The sequence below is a fragment of the Euprymna scolopes genome, chromosome 27, assembly GCF_053919585.1.
Source record: "Euprymna scolopes isolate OS-2025 chromosome 27, ASM5391958v1, whole genome shotgun sequence".
NCBI lineage: Eukaryota > Metazoa > Mollusca > Cephalopoda > Sepiida > Sepiolidae > Euprymna > Euprymna scolopes.
Genome location: NC_136508.1, coordinates 107,138,080 through 107,159,884, shown reverse-complemented (window position 1 = coordinate 107,159,884; position 21,805 = coordinate 107,138,080).

Sequence of the window (21,805 nt, the reverse complement as noted above, 5' to 3'; positions counted from 1 at the left end):
GCTTGACACAAAGACAAGGAAAATGTTAACCTTGTACCGAGTTATTTATCGAAACCAGTGCATGCCTCGTTTGTACCTACCCAGGCGAGAAGGAGGTATGGGATTCTCGGAAGTCAATCATCAACACAGAGCCACAATCGTCAGCATAGATCAGTACATAATAAGTTCCTGTAACCCCAAGCTTATGAAAATTAAAGATCATTATCAGAATCGAGCAAATAGTAAAACATCTATAACACAACTTGCCACTCATTTTGGAAAGGATTGCCTTACAAATGATGCTGAGAATCCAAACAAGCCTGCCACTGACATATCCCAGAAACGTCGGAAAAAATACACTAGCCAGTTCCATAGTGTTAAAATAGAAGAATGGACAACCTATAAACAGGCAAAATACCTACCGACTGAAATATCCCAAGAATATATAGATAGGGATGGTTCCCTGGACTGACTCAAAAGAGGATCCCTCCATTACGACCAAGAGAGGTTGATATTGGCTGCACAAGACCAGGGCCTCATGACAAACGCCTTCAAAAAGATGTGTGGTCTAAGCAACAATAATAAATGCAGGTTCTGTAGCACTGAGGTTGAGAGTGTGGGCCACCTGATTTCTAGTTGCAAAGTCCTACTTGGAGATGGTTATTATACAGATCGCCATAACGGAGTTTGCAAATACCTTCACTCGAAGATATGTAAGAAACTCAACATTCAGTGTAGTAAAATAGAGGTCAGTGTACCCAATGATACAGGGCTTAACAGAGCTGAGAGGGAAAAGATAACAAAGTATCAAGAACTTATGTATGATATGAAACGAAATTGGAAATTAAAAGACGTTTCAATTATACCAGTCATTATAGAAGCAACTGGGCTTATGAAAAAGAACTTTAAAAAGTACATAACAAGCATACCCGGTGAACCAAGTGCAAGTGAAATACAAACGATTGCACTGAAAGGGATAGCTAGAATCCTGAAAAGGTCTATTGGTTGCGCTTACTAAAATAGGGGTAAATGTCAGACATCTGGTTGGATGTCCCACCCCCTAGAAGAAAAAGTTTAAGAAAAATGAATGAAGAAAAAAGGGGAAAAAGAACTTGAATGCTTACTAGACACTATCCTCGAGTGTCTAAGGTCTCTCTGTTACAGGGGTTTGTCAGAACAACTTGGCATGAGGATACTTTTTCCATAGAATAATATTAAACATTTAAACAATATGAATGTGACTTAAGAGTTTAATTTTATTTAACTATGGATATACACATTAGGGAAAAGCCACAGTCTTGTAAAGTGTGTGGATATTCTTGTTCTCAAAAATCAAAATTAGTTTTACATATGAGAACTAACACTGGAGAAGTTGAAAACTTCTGGAGGCCACTCTATGAGGACACTAAAGTACATAAAGTGGAACATTCGAATATCTATATATCTTACATAGATTTCAAGTGTTAGCCCCAGGTTGTGGGCCCCTTGATTTATGAGAACTTCAACGGAAGTAAAATAAAACCAGAAAGCGAAGAGGGACAATACAAACTCCAAATATCAGTGTCCAGCGAGGTATATTTCAAGGTTATTGTTTGTCACCACTGCTCTTCTGTCTTACTATTGACCCACTCAGCAAACTCCTAAAATTGTGATGTTGGGTACAATCTTAGTAAAGGAAGGAAAAAAGAAAAAAGTAAAAGAGTAAATCATCTACTTTTTATGGACGATCTCAAACTATGTAGAGACAGAAAAACAGATTGTCTCTCTGATAGAAAATGTAAAGACTTTCACAGAGGATGTCTGCATGGAGTTTGTATTGGACAAATGTGCCAAATGCACAATAAAAAAAAGGAAAAAAGACGAAAAAAGACATCTGAAAATATTCAGTTCGATGATGGCTTTATTGAAGATCTAGGAGAGGATGCCACATATAAGTACCTCGGTATAGAGGAGAATGTAACTGTGGAGCATGAAAAAATGAGACATAAGGTGGAACAAGAATACACATCACGCCTTAAAAACATCCTCAAATCTGAATTAAGCCCGAAAAACAAAATAACTGCCATAAATTAATTTGTAATCCCTGTCATCACATATGGGTTTGGTATTATTGACTGGCCTCAATGCAATATTGATAGGTTAGATACAACGACCAGGAAACTCCTAACCTTACATAAAATAATATATCGAATCCAATGTATGGACAGAATATACTTATCACAAAAAGAAGGTGGCCATAGTAAGCATGGAGCAGTATATTAAAAGCTCAACAGATATGTCAATAGAAATAGTGAGGGACCACCATGGACGCTTACCCCAACAAACCTCAGTCACAAAGCTTGCTGAAAACTTTGGAGGTGCCATACTGGAAAATACTGCTGAGGTATATGATGAACCAGCAACACAGATTGCAAGAAAAAACAGAAAGAAATACACCGAAATCGAGATAGACACACAAAAAAAAAACAATGGTGGGAACAACATAAAAGAGCAGGAAAGTTCCTAGAGGAGCTTAAACAGGAATATAAAGACAAAGATGCTTCACTCGAATGGCTCAAGAGCGGGAGACTTCCATTTGATGAGGAAAGACTCATTATAGCCAGTCAAGATCAGGGCTTACTCACAAATGGATTTTAAAAAATGGCGGGCATACAAGCAAATGGCCAATGCCGGTTTTGCCACTCAGCAATTGAGATCTCAACCCACCTAATGTCTGCATGTCCAATCTTATTGGCAGATGGCCTTTACACTGCCCGTCACAACAAAATATGTAAGTACCTCCACTGGAAGATCTGTGGAGAGATGCAACTTGACAGAGTAACAAAAATCTGAGAACATGAACCACCACCGATAACATCAAACGGAAAAGTGATCGTGTATAAAAGACAAAGCTATCAAGCCAGATATTGTAATATGGAACAAGTCCGAAGGAACTGCGCTCATTATCGATGCCACAATCCCAAATAATTTTCGCCTTAATAGAGCTGAACGGGAAAAGATAACAAAATATCAGGACCTAAAAAATGATTTAAAAACAACATGGTCTCTGAAAGAAATAAACATTATACCGGTTGTGATAAGAACAACTGGTTTAATAAAAAAAGAACCTTCAGAAATACTTAGAAGCGATTCCTGGGGGACCAAGCTGCTACGAGATACAAATAGCAGCCATAAAGGGAACAGCATCTATTCTTAAAAGAGCCCTCGGATATAAATTTAAATCATAACAGAATCAAGTGTTAGCTCCAGGAAGGAGCCCCTTGATATCTTAAAACTTACTGAAGTTAAATAAAAAAAAGAAATCTTCCCTTCAGAGCAGATTTCCAGTATGATTAGAGATATTCGCTTAATGATTTAAGATGACATCTGCCCAATAAACAACCCCATCCCTCTTCCCAGAACTCACTTCACCTCAACTACCCGACATGGTCCCAGACTTAACATTGACAGAGGAAACACATTATCAAGGGCAACGCCCAATAAACAACGGTAACTCTCCTCAAGGCTCACCCCTGAAAATATCTCAACTAAAATATGGGCAAAAACAACACTGCAATGTCCCACCTGTAAACATGACATTGGATGCAAACCAGATGAAGCTGGAAGAAGAACTGGCTAACAATAGAAATGGCACGATGCCTGGCTGTTGAAGATCGACCCAGACTGGTGAAAATAAATTGTACCAAAGCCTTCAAGATCCTTGTTACGAAAGTGAATGATGCTCTCACAAAACTTGTCCCAACTAATGCGTCATTAACTGAAATAAACCATGCAACTTTTGGGGCAGCATGGTATATGCAGAGGAAACTTTAGCCTCACCATAAAGAGAAAAAAGAGAATTTCAGGTCACAACAAAAGAATCAGTCTTGAAAAGTAGGCTACAACAGAAAATCTTAAAACTCAGAAAGGGAACATCCCAGACATCTGCCTTTCTGTTATGTGACAGCCCAGGGGAAACATTAAAAAAGAAGATGAATAAACTTAAAACCGACTATTCACTCCATAACCAAGTGCAGCAAGGAGCTAAGGTAGCAGAAAATTGAATATTAAAGCCGACAGAGGTATATTTCTTGGATACGATAAAAACAGTCCAGCCAATTTAGTATTTTTTCCAAAAAAAAAAAATAAATAAAAAGAATCCGATGTGTAAAATTCACAGACACGTTTAATTTTACAGACGAAACCCCGTCATATGAAGAAGATGAAATTATATTCCCTCAAACAATTAAAACAAACGAAGACAATAAAAATAACGGAGACAAGAGTGTCCATGATGATGATGATGGTTATAAAGTCGAAACATATCCCAAAAGAAATAGAAGGCGACCCGATATTTTTGTGATTCGACAATATAAAAGATTATCAAATCGACTATTGCTATTCAATATGACCTAAACATCCATTAAATGGACGTATTCATATATCTATAATGTTCTCTAACCATCGGTTTTACGGGACCATTCAAGTCACAATGCACCATTGATAGGATTTTTTAGCCTTTGTGTCTGGTATCTTGTTTTAATAGTTTGTCATTTTCCCTTGCGTACAGACGTCGCAGTTGAAGTTTTTGATGTTTGTATTTTCATTCCATCAACTACAGTCGGCAACTTTTTGATATCAGGAATATTGCAATGTCCAAGAATTTTATGCCATGTCTGTAGATCATGGCAGGCGGTTTTCGATGGGACTACGCTATATAAATAATATAGTCTTCCATTTTTCTTTAATGTCGAATACAGTTCCATTCGAGTATACCAGTTTTGATTTATTGGGGCTAAAGTTTATATTTGCACCTTGATTTGTGGCAGCTTGTACAGAAAATATATTTTTAAACTAAACATGACTTACACTTCTAGAGATTATGCGCCCAGCGTGCGTCTTTATTTCGATAGATCCGAATCAAAACATTCAATATGACCTAAACATCCATCAAATGGACGTAAAAAAATGCTTATTTGAATGCCCCAATAGACTGTGAAATTTATATTACCCCTCCAGAGGGATTTATAATGAAAAATAGCGTATGGCGACTTAACAAGTCATTATATGGTCTAAAGCAGAGTGCTCAGTGTTGGAATACAGTATTTCATGATAATATTATTAACAACAATTTAGACAATGCGCTGTAGACCCCTGTTTATATACCCAACAGAAAGACGATAAACTACTGATTTTGGTTTTGTGGGTCGATGATATTTTAATCGCATCAAATTGTGACATAATGTTAACTGATGTTAAGAACAAATTAAGTAAAAGATTCAAAATTACCGATCTCGGAAAAGATCCTGGTTTCTGGGGATAGAATTTACTCAAAGCCAAGGACTTGTTACGATGAATCAATCGAGATACATCGACAAAATACTATTAAAATTTGGAATGGGAGAGTGCAAGAAACGCTCTACAACAGTCGAAAATGATATTAATAAAAATATACACACAGAATTTGAAATAATAAATATTATAGGTAGTCTTATATATTTCATGACTGCAACCAAAACTCACAAAAATTATCACGATCGACAATGAAGGATTTAAAAAGAGCTAAACAAGTCCTGCCTTATTTAAAAAGAACAGAAGTTAGTATTTAGAAAATCAAGAAATCCCCTAAAATTAGGAGGTTTTTCGGATTGAGATTGGGGAAACGATGAAGATCGCAAGAGTATATCTGGATATTGTTTCAGACTCTCAGAAAATGGGCCTATTATTTCATGGAAATCTAGAAAGCAACAGATTGTATTTCTCTTGACGTGTAAAACATAATTTATCGCGATCACACACACGACCCTGGAAGCACTCTACCTTTAAAATATCCTAAAGACTATTTTAGAGCCAGAATTAACTAAAAGCCCCGTAGTAACTGATTGTGATAATCAAGCCAGTATAGTCTTAGCACAGAACACGATAATCAACCAAAGATCTAATCATATAGATATAAAATACCATTTCATAAAAAACGAGGTGAAAACGGAATCCATTATATTGAATTACATATCATCAGAACAAAATATTGCTGATGTATTTACCAAACCCGCAACAAGAATAAAGTTACAGCGTTTTTCTCCAAACTTGTTGGAGGATTCAGCCGAAGATCTTTTTTCACGGCTCTGTATGTATATAAATGTCTATATATGAAGAAAAATAGTGCTTGACAAGACATTAAACTGTATCCATTTTATTTGTATTAAAACTTTAACCTACTAATGCGTAACTAATACTTTTGCTGAAATAAAAAAAGAGAAAGCACTTTAAAAAAGAAAAAAAAACTAGTTGTAATTTTCCTTTTGGACAAAATACTGTTTGCATGCTTATTTTAAGGTGCGCAGAAATTAAAATTGACTTTTATTTTTTTGTGCACATTAGTTTTCTTTTTTTTCAAAAATGTCCTATCTTTTTTGCATTGTTTTAATTAACAAAAAAACTCTTTAAACTGCATGTATGTTTATTTTTATGTATATTTATTTATATGTATGCGTTTTTTTCTTTTTTTTTTTACAAAACTGCATAATCAAATTTCAGAAATGGCTTCTTTTTCACATACCTACCCCCTTTTTAAGGTTAAAATACCTCCCATTTCTTTTATTTCTCTTCTTTGTACACATATCTGTTTTGACATTTGAACACAATTAAAAATGGCGTCTTTTTACATGCTAAAATTCTAGGATCCAAATGCATGTCCAATCGTATTGGCAGATGACCTTTACACTACCCATCACAATAATTGGAAGATCTCTGGATAGATGCAACTTGACAGATCGACGAACATCTGAGAACATGAACCACCACCGATAACATTAAACGGAAAAGTGATCGTGTTCTATGACAAAGACATACAGGCAGGCAGATACATAAAAGACAAGACCATCAAGCCAGATATAGTAATATGGAACAAGCCCGAAAGGACTGCACTCATTATCGACGTCACAGTTCCAAACGACTTTGGCCTTAATAGAGCTGAACGGGAAAAGATAAAATTTCAGGACCTAAAAAATGATCTAAAAGCAACATGGTCTCTGAAAGAAAGAGAAAGAAATACACCGAAATCGAGATAGACACAAAAAACAAGGATGGGAACAACATAAAAGAGCAGGAAAGTTCCTAGAGGAGCTTAAACAGGAATATATAGACAAAGATGCTTCACTCAAATGGCTCAAGAGCGGGAGACTTCCATTTGATGAGGAAAGACTCATTGTAGCCAGTCAAGATCAGGGCTTACTCACAAATGGATTCCAAAAAATGGCTGGCCTACAAGCAAATGGCCAATTCCGGTTTTGCCACACAGCAATTGAGATCCAAACCACCTAATGTCTGCATGTCCAATCTTATTGGCAGATGGCCTTTACACTGTCCGTCACAACAAAGTATGTAAGTACCTCCATTAGAAGATCTGTGGAGAGATGCAATTTGACAGATCGACGAACATCTGAGAACATGAACAACCACCGATAACATCAAACGGAAAAGTGATCGCGTTCTATGAAAAAGACATACAGGCGGGCAGATACATAAAAGACAAGGCCATCAGGCCAGATATAGTAATATGGAACAAGCCCAAAATGACTGCACTCATTATCGACGTTACAGTTCCAAACGACTTTGGCCTTAATAGAGCGGAACCAGAAAAGATAACAAAATATCAGGACCTAAAAAATGATCTAAAAACCACATGGTCTCTGAAAAAAATAAACATTGTACTGGTTATGATAAGAGCAACTGGCCTTTCAAAGAGCCTTCTGATATAAATTTAAAACATAACAGAATCAAGTGTTAGCTCCAGGAGGGAGCCCCTTTATATCTTAAAACTTACTGAAGTTAAATAAAAAAAAAAGAAAAAGAAAAGCCATATTCTTGTGAACTGTGCTGATATTCTTGTTCTCAAAAATCAAAGTTGGTGAGACATATGAGAATTCATACTGTGGAAACCCCCATATTCTTGTGAAGTGTGTAAATATAGTGGTTCTCACAAATCAAAGTTAGTGACTCACATGAGAACTCACACTTTTTAATTCCTACTAGACACTATCCTTGAGTGTCTAAGGTTTCTCGGTATAGGGATTTGTCACAACAACCTGGCATGAGGATACTTTTCACTAGTAACCATGACCAAATATTCAAAATCACATAGTGTTTGCAACCCAAATAATATGTCATTAGCTTTTATGCACCTTCTTCAAGTGATGTTAACTATAGTTGTTTATCAATAGCAACAATCGTTGTTGCTTTATCAATCCATCGTAACTATAGTTGTTCTATCAATCTATTGCAACGTTTTTTTATCAATGTATAACAACTATAGTTGTTATATCAATCTGTACCAACTATATTTTTTGTTTTATCAATCTATAGCAATTATAGATCTGTTGATTTGTAACGAACTCACAAAAGCATGGGTGATAAAAGACGAAAAACCTTCACATTTCCATAACAGTTAGGCACTGCGGCCTAGAAAATATAGAATATCTTCACTCACCTGCTTACATACAACATCTATGAACAATTATTGACTGGCTTAAAAACTATCAGGAGGAATTCTGTTCGCAACAAGAATTAATTATTGATAAGGAAGCTCATCGCTAAGTATTCCCATTTATTCCTATGAGAACTTCTAGCTAGTGAAAACAAAATGACAACTTCCCAAGTCTTCATCACTCTCAAACAACTATAGTTGTTGTATCTGTTGATTTGGTATGAACTCACAGAAGCATGGTTAATAAATATTTTGTTTAGAAATTCAATTCTCAGTCCATAATCTAAATTATCATTTACAAAAATAACACAATGGCTCGCTTCAAAGATCTGATCGAACTCAAATAAACAGTTAGTAAATACAGTTTTTGTTAACCTTTTTGAAAATAAACTTTACTATAAGTTGTGTGTCTGTGTCTGTTAAGAAGTATGAGTTACCCTCATGATAGGATTTTTCTCATGAAATCTGTTCTTTAGTTATTATTTGATCAGGCGGAGACAAACTAGACAGCCGAATTCAAATTTATGTATTAATCTTTGTTTTTGAAATTTGTAAAAACATTATATATACATCTATAGACACATTTGCATAAACATCGTTACATAGACACAATTCAAAATATATGTATTAATCTTTGTTTTTGAAATTTGTAAAAACATTATATATACATCAATAGACACATTTGCATAAACATCGTTACATAGACACAATTCAAAATATATGTATTAAGGTTTGTTTTTGAAATTTGTAAAAACATTATATTTACATCAATAGACACATTTGCATAAACATCGTTACATAGACACAATTCAAAATATATGTATTAAGGTTTGTTTCTGAAATTTGTAAAAACATTATATATACATCAATAGACACATTTGCACAAAACATCGTTACATAAACGCACTTCAAAATATATGTATTAAGCCTTTTTTTCTGAAATTTGCAGGAACGTTTTATATACATCAATAAACACATTTGCATGAACATAGTTACATAAACACAATTCAAAATATATGTATTTTTTTCTTAAATTTGTAACAACGTTATATATACATCAATAGACACAGTTGTAGGAACTTTAAGTTAAGATTCTTCATCCAAGCTAAAAAAAATAATCAGTCCACATGTTCCCGATGAGTCACTTTGGTAGACATGGCTACTCAACCAGCTCTCCTGACCTATCGTCTTATGACTCGCAAGTAACGTTACTTAATTCCTTTTTCTAACCAACGAACTCTTATTCCTTCTATATTCATTTCTTCACATGTATATTTATGTAAATAAATCTACATCCTTTCACTATCATAAATTGTTATATTTCGTTTTCACTTGTGACCTCTTGCTTCTCAATCACCTACCAATACATTTAACACATCCTCCACAAAATAAACTTGCAAGAAAGTAATATAATGGTTAACTGTCCTAATAAAAAATATTAGCAAAACTTTTTAAAGATAAACTTTACTATATGGTGTGTGTGTTTTTGTCTGTTAATATCAGTTAACCTCATGGTAAGATCTTTATCATGAAATCTGTTGTCTTTTTATATTTTTAGTTATTGTTTGATCAGCTGGAGACAAACTTAATAAAGATAAGTCTTTAACGATTTATTAATATTTTCACTTTTTATTTCATTATTTATTCTGTATTCGAGTGTTAACACAGATAGAGAGACACTTAATATATTAAAACAAACATGAATTGAAAACATGAACGATAATATGAAATGACTTGAACATGTAGCGTCTACCCCGGAACTAAAACTCAAGAGATACCCAACATTTTTCATAATCGAGATTAACGGCAGACGTGACTCGGTCAGTGCCGATCACTTAAAGAAAGCGATTTTTGACGATGATGTCACACACATGCAGAAACCAAAGACTACGGTCCGTTTCGACGACCCCGACTCATCGACCACGACCATTTCTACCAGGTCGGGTAGACGCATTCAGCGCCCACACCGATTTGCTGTTTACACTCAGTGACATTCTGTTCTCCTTATCGACATACTGTCTAGTAGGGGGGTAATGTAGCGTCTACCCCGGAACTAAAATTTGACAGAGACTTTTGAATTGTCACCGTTTCCGGAGAGCTCTAAAAAAGAGGACAAAAAAAAAAACGTGGCGCCAAATTCGAGTGCCTTCTCTTCCTCTTTCGCTCGCTGACCCTTGAGGAGTTAACACACACACTACTGCTGTGTCTGTCACATGTGCGCGACTGCGCGACACGCGCTATGCCAGTTCTCATAATGAAACCAAAAAAACATTCTTCTTACCATTCTACGCCACTTTTCACTCGAACGGCTATCCCACAGAAAAATATTTAAATTATCTTTTCTTTTCGACTTTACGCCAAAAAAAAAGAGAACATTTACCCAATCAGTCAAGATTTCTTTCTTTTCTACGGACACAAAGAAACCACATGAGTGTGATACACAAAAGGGTAAATAAAATTACACTTCTTTTAACAAGCCAAGTCTGACTATTTATTTTCATGAATTTTTCTGAATATTTGTTTTTTATTAATGTTTATGAAACATTATTTTAAAGGAGCTGTTCAACGTTTTGCCCGGCGAGCAGCTCACTTCAAACACATGATTCTTTTTCAAACCTATTTTTTAATTTAATTTTTTAATTTTTTTTATTCATTATTATTTATGATTGACTCAGTAAGAGGAGCCATCAAATAAATACAGTCAACCAAACGAAGTAACTTTATTTAATTATGACATCATTAACTTAACAATAAATATTTGCTTAGAAATGTTATTTTTGATATTAAGCCCAAGATGACTGGAAATAATGCTGAGATAAGCAGAGAGACCATATAGTACATGGAGGCACCAAATAGTAATTCATTTAATGCTGACTAGGTTAAACGTTGCGTAATATCGGTGATCGAGTGCTGAATCAGTGTGTCAATGTGATTAAGCCATTTTATATATATATATATATATATATATATATATATATATATATATATATATATATATATATATAAAATAAAAATTACAATAAGTTTACCAAGGTACTCAAAATGGTAAACTTAAAATATATTATAAATATTAAATATTTATATGCAAAATCCGATCCTGCATTTTGCTAATTCCTGCCCTCTGATGAGAAGGAGAGTATTTCTTCAAAACTCCGCAGATTAAGGACTATCCACTTATCTTGTGCTTCCTTTTTTCAAATTAAATATGTTTTTAACTCTTTTTCAAGATGTCTTTAAACATGTTTTATTAATCATTTGTTCATTTATATATATATATATATATATATATATATATATATATATATATATATATATATATTTAATTAGTTATTAAAACCTCAGCATAGTGTTCCTTGTCTTTTCACTGGGAGCCCATTTTCTGCGGTAGCTGTTCATTTGAGTCTGAAATCATAAAAAACGGCCAGTCATCTCATATGATGTATAGCAATAAGATATTGAATTTTCAAGAGTTGAAAAGTTATTGAAGGCACTCTCATATATTGCACACCATTTGGAAATTAAATATTCTTATCATAAATTGATACAATGTTAAAGCATTGTAATGTTATGTGATTTGGATTTTCTTTCGACAAATATCGCGCATATATTGAAATGTTTGTTGGATCTAATCGATATTTGTATAATGCATTGCCTAAAACAATTAGAATATTGCCATGTTTACAAGTTTCTCATATAGCATATATAACAATAACATAATTTTCAAGAGTCTCCGACAGTTTTAAATGACTGTCCAAAAAAGTCTGAAAACTTATTGAAGGCAACTCGTATATTGCATTTTGGAAATTAAATATTCTTTTCATAAATTGCTAGCGTTAAAACATTGTAATGCTATGTGATTTGGATTTGCTGGCGACAAATATCACATATAAATTTACGTTTTTGGTGGATCTAATCCAGATTTGTAAAATGCATAGTCTAAAACAATTAAAAAAGAAAATGCATTCTGGTGGGGGTGAGGATAATGATAATAATCATGGGTGTGGCCGATGTTTAATGTTTAACGTTAATATGAGTATACCTATAAACTAGGAAATAATTACATGTTAGAAGTGCAACTAATATACGTCATCTAATAAATAATAGGATTAAACTTTTAATATCCATAAAGATCAAAGTGAACAACTCAAAGTCTCCAGAGAATACAAGCGTCATTCATTTATGGTATTATTACCATACATTAACATGGGTACTAATTAGAGGTCACCATTTCGGTAGGCTCCCACTTCGGGGCGCCTCCGATAACAGGAAGAACTGGAGCGCTGAAATAGCACGAAATACTGGTAAAAGAAGACATTGTCTTCTTATAACAATAAGGACGTGTAACGCGACTTTGTTATGAATTCATGAGGTTTTATATATCCAATATATATATGTGTGTTTTCCCGAAACTCGGGTTACAAAGAAAGGCAGTGCATTTTATAAAGTCTGTATTAATGTTCAATGCTCCTCTTGGCTACCCAACGGGAGCTGAGGAGTGAGGCGAGGCGTGTGCTCTGTCTCTAGTCGCCGTGGAAGTAAGGACGTTTCCTTCACTCGAATGTCCCACGTAAACCGTTTTCGCTTTTCATTGGCTGGAACCTCTGATGACGTATAAGAAGAAAGGAAGGAAAAGAGAAAAGAGTAGGGAGAAAGAGAGAACTAAGGTGAGAATACAGCCTAGTTTCATAGTAGTAGCAGCTCGCTACACAATCACGAGGTACATGAATGCAGTGTAAATAAATAATTGACTCCAGGTGTTATCTTTGTTTTCAATTATAAAGATTGATTATCAAATAAATTTTCAGCTTTCAGAGAAGGAGGGTTATTGTTAGGTTTCTTTTCATTGATTTGAATTTTTTATGAAACAGAAATATATTCGTTTGAGATCCGTTTAGTGTAAGGAAGAATTGCTGTATTAAACGGTGTGGTGAATTATTTAAAATAATCTTTTTTTTTCACTGAAGTATTTCGTAATAGATTATTTGAAATGAATGAAACAATGTTCATCTAATCGAAAGACTTTTTTTTTTCAAATCATTTTTAATTAATTATTTTTGTGAGTGAAACATTTTCGGAAAATTCCTAATTGTTAAGAGAGATAGGAAATATGATTCATAACGTACTATATAAATCAAATATTCCTGTTTCTGGCGCTTCATTTTTTTTTCACAGAAAGAGTTCTTGGGGGTTTTAACCGTGGTAATTTTTATTAATCATTTTAGGATCGTGTAGATTTTTTTATTTATTTGCAGAGTCGAGTTATTCCTGTGCGAGGAGTAGTCCTTTTTTCGTACTTCTATTACTCGTAGTTTTCTTTTTTTCTCTCTTTTTGTTAACTTTTTCTTAAATAGTTTGTTTTGCAGAAATTTTGTTACAATTATTTTTTGCTTTCTATTGATTATATTCCAAGTTATTATTTAGTTAATATTTTAAAAACATATATAGTATCCTAAAAAACATGTATGTTATTATTTTAAATCAAGGTTTTTGATATATCCTGCGGTGGGTGGCCGTAATAAAAGGATATTCAAGAAAGGTATTCCACAAGGAAAATAAATGGATAAAGAGGTTCTGAAAGTTAATAAAGAAATAGAGAAGTCCACTCCTCGCCATAACAGTTTTACGAAAGGTGTGTCAGCTGAACAATAGGTGTTTTTTGCTGTTTTTTCAACTGTTGTATCGTCATTCTTTATTATATTATTTAAAATTTCATGTTATTGAAATTATATTTCATGTTTTTATGCGTAAGTAATGAAGTAGGTAAATTAGCTATGTATTAGTTTGAAATGTTTTTTTTGACGAGGGGGGGGGCAGAGATTTGAGTTCAGACGAGCACCTGCCATGGAAATAACGATAAAACAAGGATAGGCTTGCAACGTCTCTTCTGTGGGAGAGATGTTGCAGGGTAGAGAAAGGGGCATCCCCCACAAAGCCACGAAGTCTATTTTGTACTCTGTCAAGGCAGGATAGGCTGTTTTTAGCAGCTCCTGCCCACACATGGCAACAGTATTCCATACTTGGACGTACTTGGCTTTTATATAGATAGAGAATTGCATTAGTAGTGAGATATCTTCTGGAGCGGTAGAAGGATCCCACCATCTTTCCAGCGATCTTGGCAACAGACTTGATGTACGTGTTCCATTTGAGATCAGGAGTAAAGGTCAAACCCAGAAGCTTGTCAAAACACGGGGCCTCACCCAGATGAGAGCCATCCATCACAATTGATGCCAGATCAAAGCGTTGATGATGTAATGATAGGAGTTTGGTTTTGGATGCATTAAAGGTAACCAGCCACATCTTCCCCCACTGGATCACGCGCTCGAGATCAGAGGAGAGAGAATCTGAGAGAACTTTGTCATTTACAGCCTTTGATGTGTTGCCGTAGATGGTCGTGTCATCAGCATAGATGTCAACGAATGATTTAGGAGGAGACGAAAGTCTTTAAAAGGATGAGCGTAATAATCAGCCGTCGGATGTTGACAATAATCAATTAAAAGCCTTAGCTGAAGAATTCACAACTGTACAATAACTTGCTTCTAAATTAAATGATACATATACGACCATTTCCAAGATATATAAAGATAAAAACGTGAAAATGAAAATGCCAGACCGCACGTTGTTAAACTCTCCCTGCAGAATTTAAACGCATTGGGCTACGAAACTCTGCCTAATCCGTAGTACTGTCTAGACCTCTCAACTACCGACTACCACTTTTTCAAGCCTCTAGAAAACTTTCTGCATAGGAAATGCTTAAAAAAGCACAAGAGATATAAAAATCACCTTCATTGACTCCCCCCCCCCCATAACGTAAGACGTTTACGTTACTGGCATAAATACACTTGTTTTGTGTTGGTAAATGTGTTCATTCTGATGGTGCTTATTTCGATCAATACATTTTTGGTTGATCTGAGATATGTTCCTTTTAATTGAAAAGTTAAAAACCGCAAGAACTTTCTTGTCAACCTGACAGTTGACCATTATTTATCATTTGATATTTCTATTCTAATCATTTTGTTTGATTATATTTCTTTCTGATTTCGGATGGATGAAGTTTTTTTTTTTTAGTTTAACACTTTTTTAGTGCAAAACCATTCTCAGGAGACTTGCCGTCCACATTGCCGTGGAATCTACAATATCTGTTTGGGTTCTGTTTAGTCTTAATCTCATTGCATCGTTATTATTGAGACAAAGAAAGTATTATCCAAATTTACCTTCTCTTCATACTTGATTTACTTTTATTCTTTTTTCAAGCCAATTTATGTCTTTCTGAGGCCAGTCAATAATGCCAAAACTATATGTTAGTACTGGAATGGCAAGTTGGTTAATTGCCGTAACTTTGTTCTTGTTTGTGATTTCAGTTTTGCAAGTTTTCTTACTCGGCGTAAATATTCTTGGCTTAGTTTCTCTCTCATCTTGGAATGCGGGATGGACTCATTTTCATCAATGCCGAGTTATTTGTATGTTTCCTGTTCATCCAGTTGTGATTTCACGATTTTCATTGTGCTGAATGTTTTCAGTAGATATCTTCTTGCCCGCTTTCAGAGTACACTTAGCACACTTATCCAGCCCGAGCTTCATTTTGATGTCATTGGAAAAAGTGTGGATAATTTTTAGTAGATGATCTAAATCCTTATCAGAGCTAGCATACAGCTTAAGATCATCCATGAAAAATAAATGATTTATTACCTTGGAGGATTCTCTTTGGCGGCTGTAGCTGAGATTATAAGCACCTTGGCAGTTCTTTAGGAGCTTACTTAGAGGATCAATTTCTAAGCAAAATAGTACAGGAGATAAACTGTCTCCTTGGAAGATTCCTTTTTCGATTTTTATATTTGGAGTGGATATCCTTACCCCGCTATGGTTTAAGGTAATGGATATTTGCCACTCCTTCATTTGGGCAGCTATAATTTCTCGTATGCTCGGGTGGATCTTGTATAATTCGAGACATTTTAGTATCCACGAATGGGGTACACTATCAAATGCCTTCTGATAATCTATCCATGCCATATTTAGATTTCTTTTTCTTTTCCTGCAATCTTCCAAAATGGTCTTATTAATGAGCAATTGATCTTTGGTGCCCAGACAGTTTTTCCTGCATCCTGTTTGTTCCTCCTCAAGATAATCTCCGGATGAAAGATGGGCATAAATGCTGTAGCTATTAATCCAGTGAATAGCTTGTAGGTCGTGGTTAGGCAGCATATTGGGCGATATTTGCTGGGGTTTTTAGTTTCTGTGGTTTTAACTATTAAGCTTGTATCGCCTTTTAATAGCAATAATGGTGTCGCTTCATAAGCTTTAAACATTCTGGTGAAACATCTGCTATAATGATCATGTAATGCTGTTAGCTGTTTTAACCAGAAGTTAGATATGTTGTCGATGCCAGGTTTCTTGAGATTTGAAGCTGGTGCCAGCTTTGATCTTATTTTATCTGGCGTTATTTCTGGCTCTGGCATTTCTCTTTTATTTTTATTTGCATTGATAATATCCCCGATCCACTGGGCCTCTTCGTTATGTACTTCCTCTTTTTCAAATAAGAGTCTCCAGTAATCGTCTAATTCCTGTTTACATGGGGGATCTTGGATTTTAATTCCTTCTCTTATTAGATTCCTGTAGAAAGTTCTGGGGTTGTTTGCAAAAAGCTTATTCTGTGTCTTTGCATTAATCTTAGCCATGCGATGTTTAATTCTTTGGGCAATGGCTGGTATTTTGCCTCCCATTTCCTTCACTATGTTTCCAATATTTTTACAATTTGTTTTAAATTTCGCACAGGTTCTTTTGACACTGTTTTTGAGTCTACCTTCCACTGTGGGATTATTCATGAACTGCTTTAATTGGCTAAGCTCCTTTCTACAGGTGTTTATTTGTTTCAGCAGCTTTACTTTCCATTTTGGTGTTGCTTTGGTTACATTAGGTTTTTTGTTTCTATTTTGGTGTTTATTCAGAGGAAGTATTTTGTTGCTAATGTACAGTCCAGCTGCATATGTGACGTTATTTAGCTGCCTAAGGTCTATTTCTTCTGGAACAAGCCTTATAAGAGCAATATTGACTTTGATGGTCAATGACTATTGAGGCTTGTATTTTAGGTAACCTAGGCCTTTCTTCAATGCTCATATTGTTGACTTGTTCTATTGTGTTACACAGTTATTCTCCTATTCCCAATTGCTTATCATCTGGTCCTGGAAGCAAAGCACAAGATGGAGTTTTTCTTGGCGAGGGAGTTATTTAACATGTTGATGGGGATGAAGATGTGTAATCTGCTTTATAGTGACAGTGAAATGGTGGAGAGGATTCTGTAGGTATTTGGGTTTCTGATATGGAATTATGCACTTCTGCTGGATTTTGCATTGTAAGGCTTATCTGTTGAGTAGTTACCGACAAATGTGGCACTGGTCTAAGGTGGTGATGTTGCGGGCTCACATTTGCAGTCTCATCAAATTCGGTGGGATACAAAATAGGGTTGTCTATTGGATAAGCCTGTGTGTTCAGTTGAGCTGTTACTCCCTCTCTAATGTGTTTAAGTTCTTCCTCATTGAACACTCGTTCTTTTAAAATATTATGTTTTTGAGAGGTTAAATTACAAGGTGGAGTATTCTTCTTCCATGGACAGAAATAGAAGAAAATTTCCCTTCAGGTTTCTGTCCTTTGCTTTTTTTTTCATATTTTCCTTTCGCATACTCCATGGCCCAAATTAAAGTCCACTTTTCGTCCTTACTTCATCTGGACTTTAGTCTTTTCTCATTCTCCTCTTCCTGAATAGGGAGGTAATCATTTTCAGCATCTTTTAGGGCTTTATGCTTTATATTATTTTCGTCTTCTTCTGTTATGTATCTCTTGATTTCCGATACAAGGGATCGCAGCTTAGCAACTGTTGTCTGCTTTTTTTTTCTTCAGGATCTTTTAGGATCTCATTCGAAGTTCTGCTCCACTTTTCAAACTTTGAATAATGGTAGAAATATAATAATACATTCTTTTGTGCAACTGTCCAGGGTTGGGTTTTTAGGTCTCTTCTGTTTCCTTTTCTTGTAGTTGCACATGATGGTTTTGGGCCAGGATCTAATTCACGATCTGTTAATTTTGCTCATTGTGTATTTTCATATCGTTCACTAACTTTGATTTTTCACAATATGAATATAAGAATTTTGCTTGTCCTCACTGTGTAACTCCGGTTTCTCAACTATTTCAGAAAATATGTGAAATAATAGTATCCGGATATATACAGTTATAAAATAGTATCCAGATGGTTCTATTATTTTCTACATATCTAAAGAAAGTATCTTTAAAGAAAATGATGATCCATTAAAAGTCAATACTGTAAAATAAATTTGGAAGATTATATATTTTGCAATGAACTATGTTAAAAATATTTAAATATAATGAAAATATAATTTATATTTAGAATACTTAGTATATTTGAATTTGTGAGTTTTAGGGACTATGGAGTAACCACTTAGTGACAATTACTGGTTCCGGCTGATCTTTAAGAATGACATTTTGTTTAAATGAATCGAAGAAGTTATAATCGAGACAAATACTGATATTTTTTGTTTCAATGTGATTATATGTGTTACTAAATCCTATCAAGACAAAAATTTAGCAAAACGATTCACACATGTTCTTTTTACTTTTAATTTATTTCTTAAAGCTGAGCATAAGTGCACTCTACAGATGTCAGCATCTACTATTTTATATATTATATCATATATATATTTTTAATGCTCTTTGAAAAAAATACAGCCTTTATTATGTGTTATTTTTCTCCATAGTATTTTTCGAGTTATAAAAGAGAGATATTGTCTTTTCACATATCACATGCTTTTCTTTTATTTGTGATCTGCTATTCTTTAGGATTTCAATATTACACACCTTTTTTGCAAACATAGACATTCTCTTCGAAATGTATTCTCTGGTCACCAATGTTTCACAAAATTCATTTAATACTAATGTCCAGTATAATAAACTAAATAGTAATGTCCAGTATTATAAATTTTCTCACAAAATAAAGTAATAACTGCTTTATTTTTAAAGATGAGGATACCCCGTTAAAATGGAATAGCGTTCAATCAGGAACGTCTTTAACAAATAAAGTTCAATATTTTTAATATTTACATTCACATATTAATATTCTATATTTATTGTTGTCAATGCCTTTTTTGTGTATTTTTTATTGAACTGAAAACGTCCAAATCACTTAAGCATCATATAAGACACATGAAAAATGATTGAATAGTTTCCAACTTGACAAAAAGTATGTCGATACAGATGTTGCTTAAAGTATATAGTTGAAAGTATATCCACCGTTTTGTTTTCATAGTGTATATATATATATATATATATATATGCATGTATGTATATATATATACATACATGTATTTATGTAACAGTGAAAGTAAATTACAATAAGTCTATCAAAATTCTTGTCTCTGGATGTTCATATACTATTGAGAGGGTGTCATTCTGGGAGCTTAGCTTCGCAGATACTGACCGATGCTCACAATAGTTGCCCTATGTTGATGATTAATCTCTGAGAGTCTCAGACCTCCTTCTCCCCGGGCCAAATACAGCCGTGGTAGACACTGATTTCTGTATATTATTTTATGAAGCGTTAGTAGCTTCCGTGTTTTTACATCTAGCCGGTTGATGTATTTTTGTGGCCAGTCAATGATATCAAAGCTGTATGTTATTACTGGCATAGAAAGCTAGTTTATGACAGTAATTTTATTTTTATTGGTGAGCTGGGTTTTGCATATTTTCCTCACCCGGCGTACATATTCTTTACTAATCTTCTCCCTTATCTTGGCATGTTGTATGTTCTCATTTTCCTCAATTCCAAGGTACTTGTAAGGCTCATGCTCTTCTAGATCCCTGATGTCGATGTTTTCATTAAGCTGCATATTTTCTGTGTTGGGTCTTCTTCCAAGCTCTGACTGTACACTTGGCACATTTATCCAGGCCAAACATCATTCGGATGTCACTGGAAAATGTATGTACTACTTGCAGAAGGTGGTGCAGATCGGTGTCAAAGCTAGCATACAGCTTAAGATCATCCATGAAAAGCAGATGGTTTATTCTCTTGCTTGGATCTCGATGGCGTCCCTTACTCAAATTGTAGGCGTTCGGATTTTTATTCAGGAGCTTGCTTAGTGGGTCTATTGCCATACAGAAGAGTAAGGGAGATAAGCTATCACCTTGGAATATTCCCCTTTTGATTTTTACTTCAGGGATGATGGTTTTTCCTCCATTGTGATTTAATGATATTGTAGTTTTCCACATCTGAATGTGAGCAGCCATTGTTTGTCTAATTACCGGGTGGACTTTGTATAACTCAAGGCACCGAAGTAGCCATGAGTGTGGCACACTGTCAAATGCCTTCTTCTAGGACTGTCTTGTTGATTAATAGCTGGTCTTTGGTACCGAGGCATTTTCTTCTGCACCCTGTCTGCTTTTTTTCAAGGTAGGTCCCAAAAGATAGATGGTCATATATACCATCGGCTATCAGACCAGTTAAAAGCTTGTAAGTAGTTGTAAGGCAGCATATTGGCCTGTATTTATTTGGCTGTTGTGTCTCCTTGGTCTTGGGTATGAGGCTGGTGCCCCCCTCTGTCAGCCAGGGTGGTGTTGCTTCTTGATCTCTTAGCATCCTGCTGAAGCAATCACTGTATTGGGGGTGGAGTGCAGTCAATTGCTTCAGCCAAAGTTTTGGACATTGTCGATGCCAGGTGCTTTGTGGTTGGATAATTGTGCCAGTTTTCTTGTTATCATACCAGGAGTTATAACTGGTTCTGGCATCTGAGGCTTGGTTTCATTGAGCCTAATAATATCTTCAATCCACTGGGCCTCTTGATTATATTGCCTTCTGTTTCAAATAGAGGTCTCCAGTAGTTTTCCTGGGCTTCCTCTGCAGGTGGACTATCTACAGTAATGGTGTCCCTTATCAGCTGCCTGTAAAAAGTCCTTTGGTTTGTTTTAAACTGCCTATTTTGAATCTGGGAGTTGATCTTGTTCTCCTAGTTTTTAATTCTCTGGGAAAGTGCTGGTATTTTTCCTTCCAACTCCCTAGCTGTATTATGTAATCCCCCAATTTTCTCATGGTGGTATTTGGTACAGAGATTTTTGATGGTGGTCTTAAGTCGACCCTGTACCGAGGGATTTGCAAGGAACTGTTTTATTTGGCTTAGTTCTTTCCTGCAGACGTTCAGTTGTTTTCGCAGCTTGGTCTTCCAGTGAGGTGTTTGTCTAGAGACTCTGGGCCCTATTCGATGATTGTGATTGAATGTTCGAAGGTTAATTTTTCTGTCAATATAGAGGCCAGCTGCATATGTGATATGGTTGAGTTCTGTGAGCATTACTGTTGTTGGAATTAGC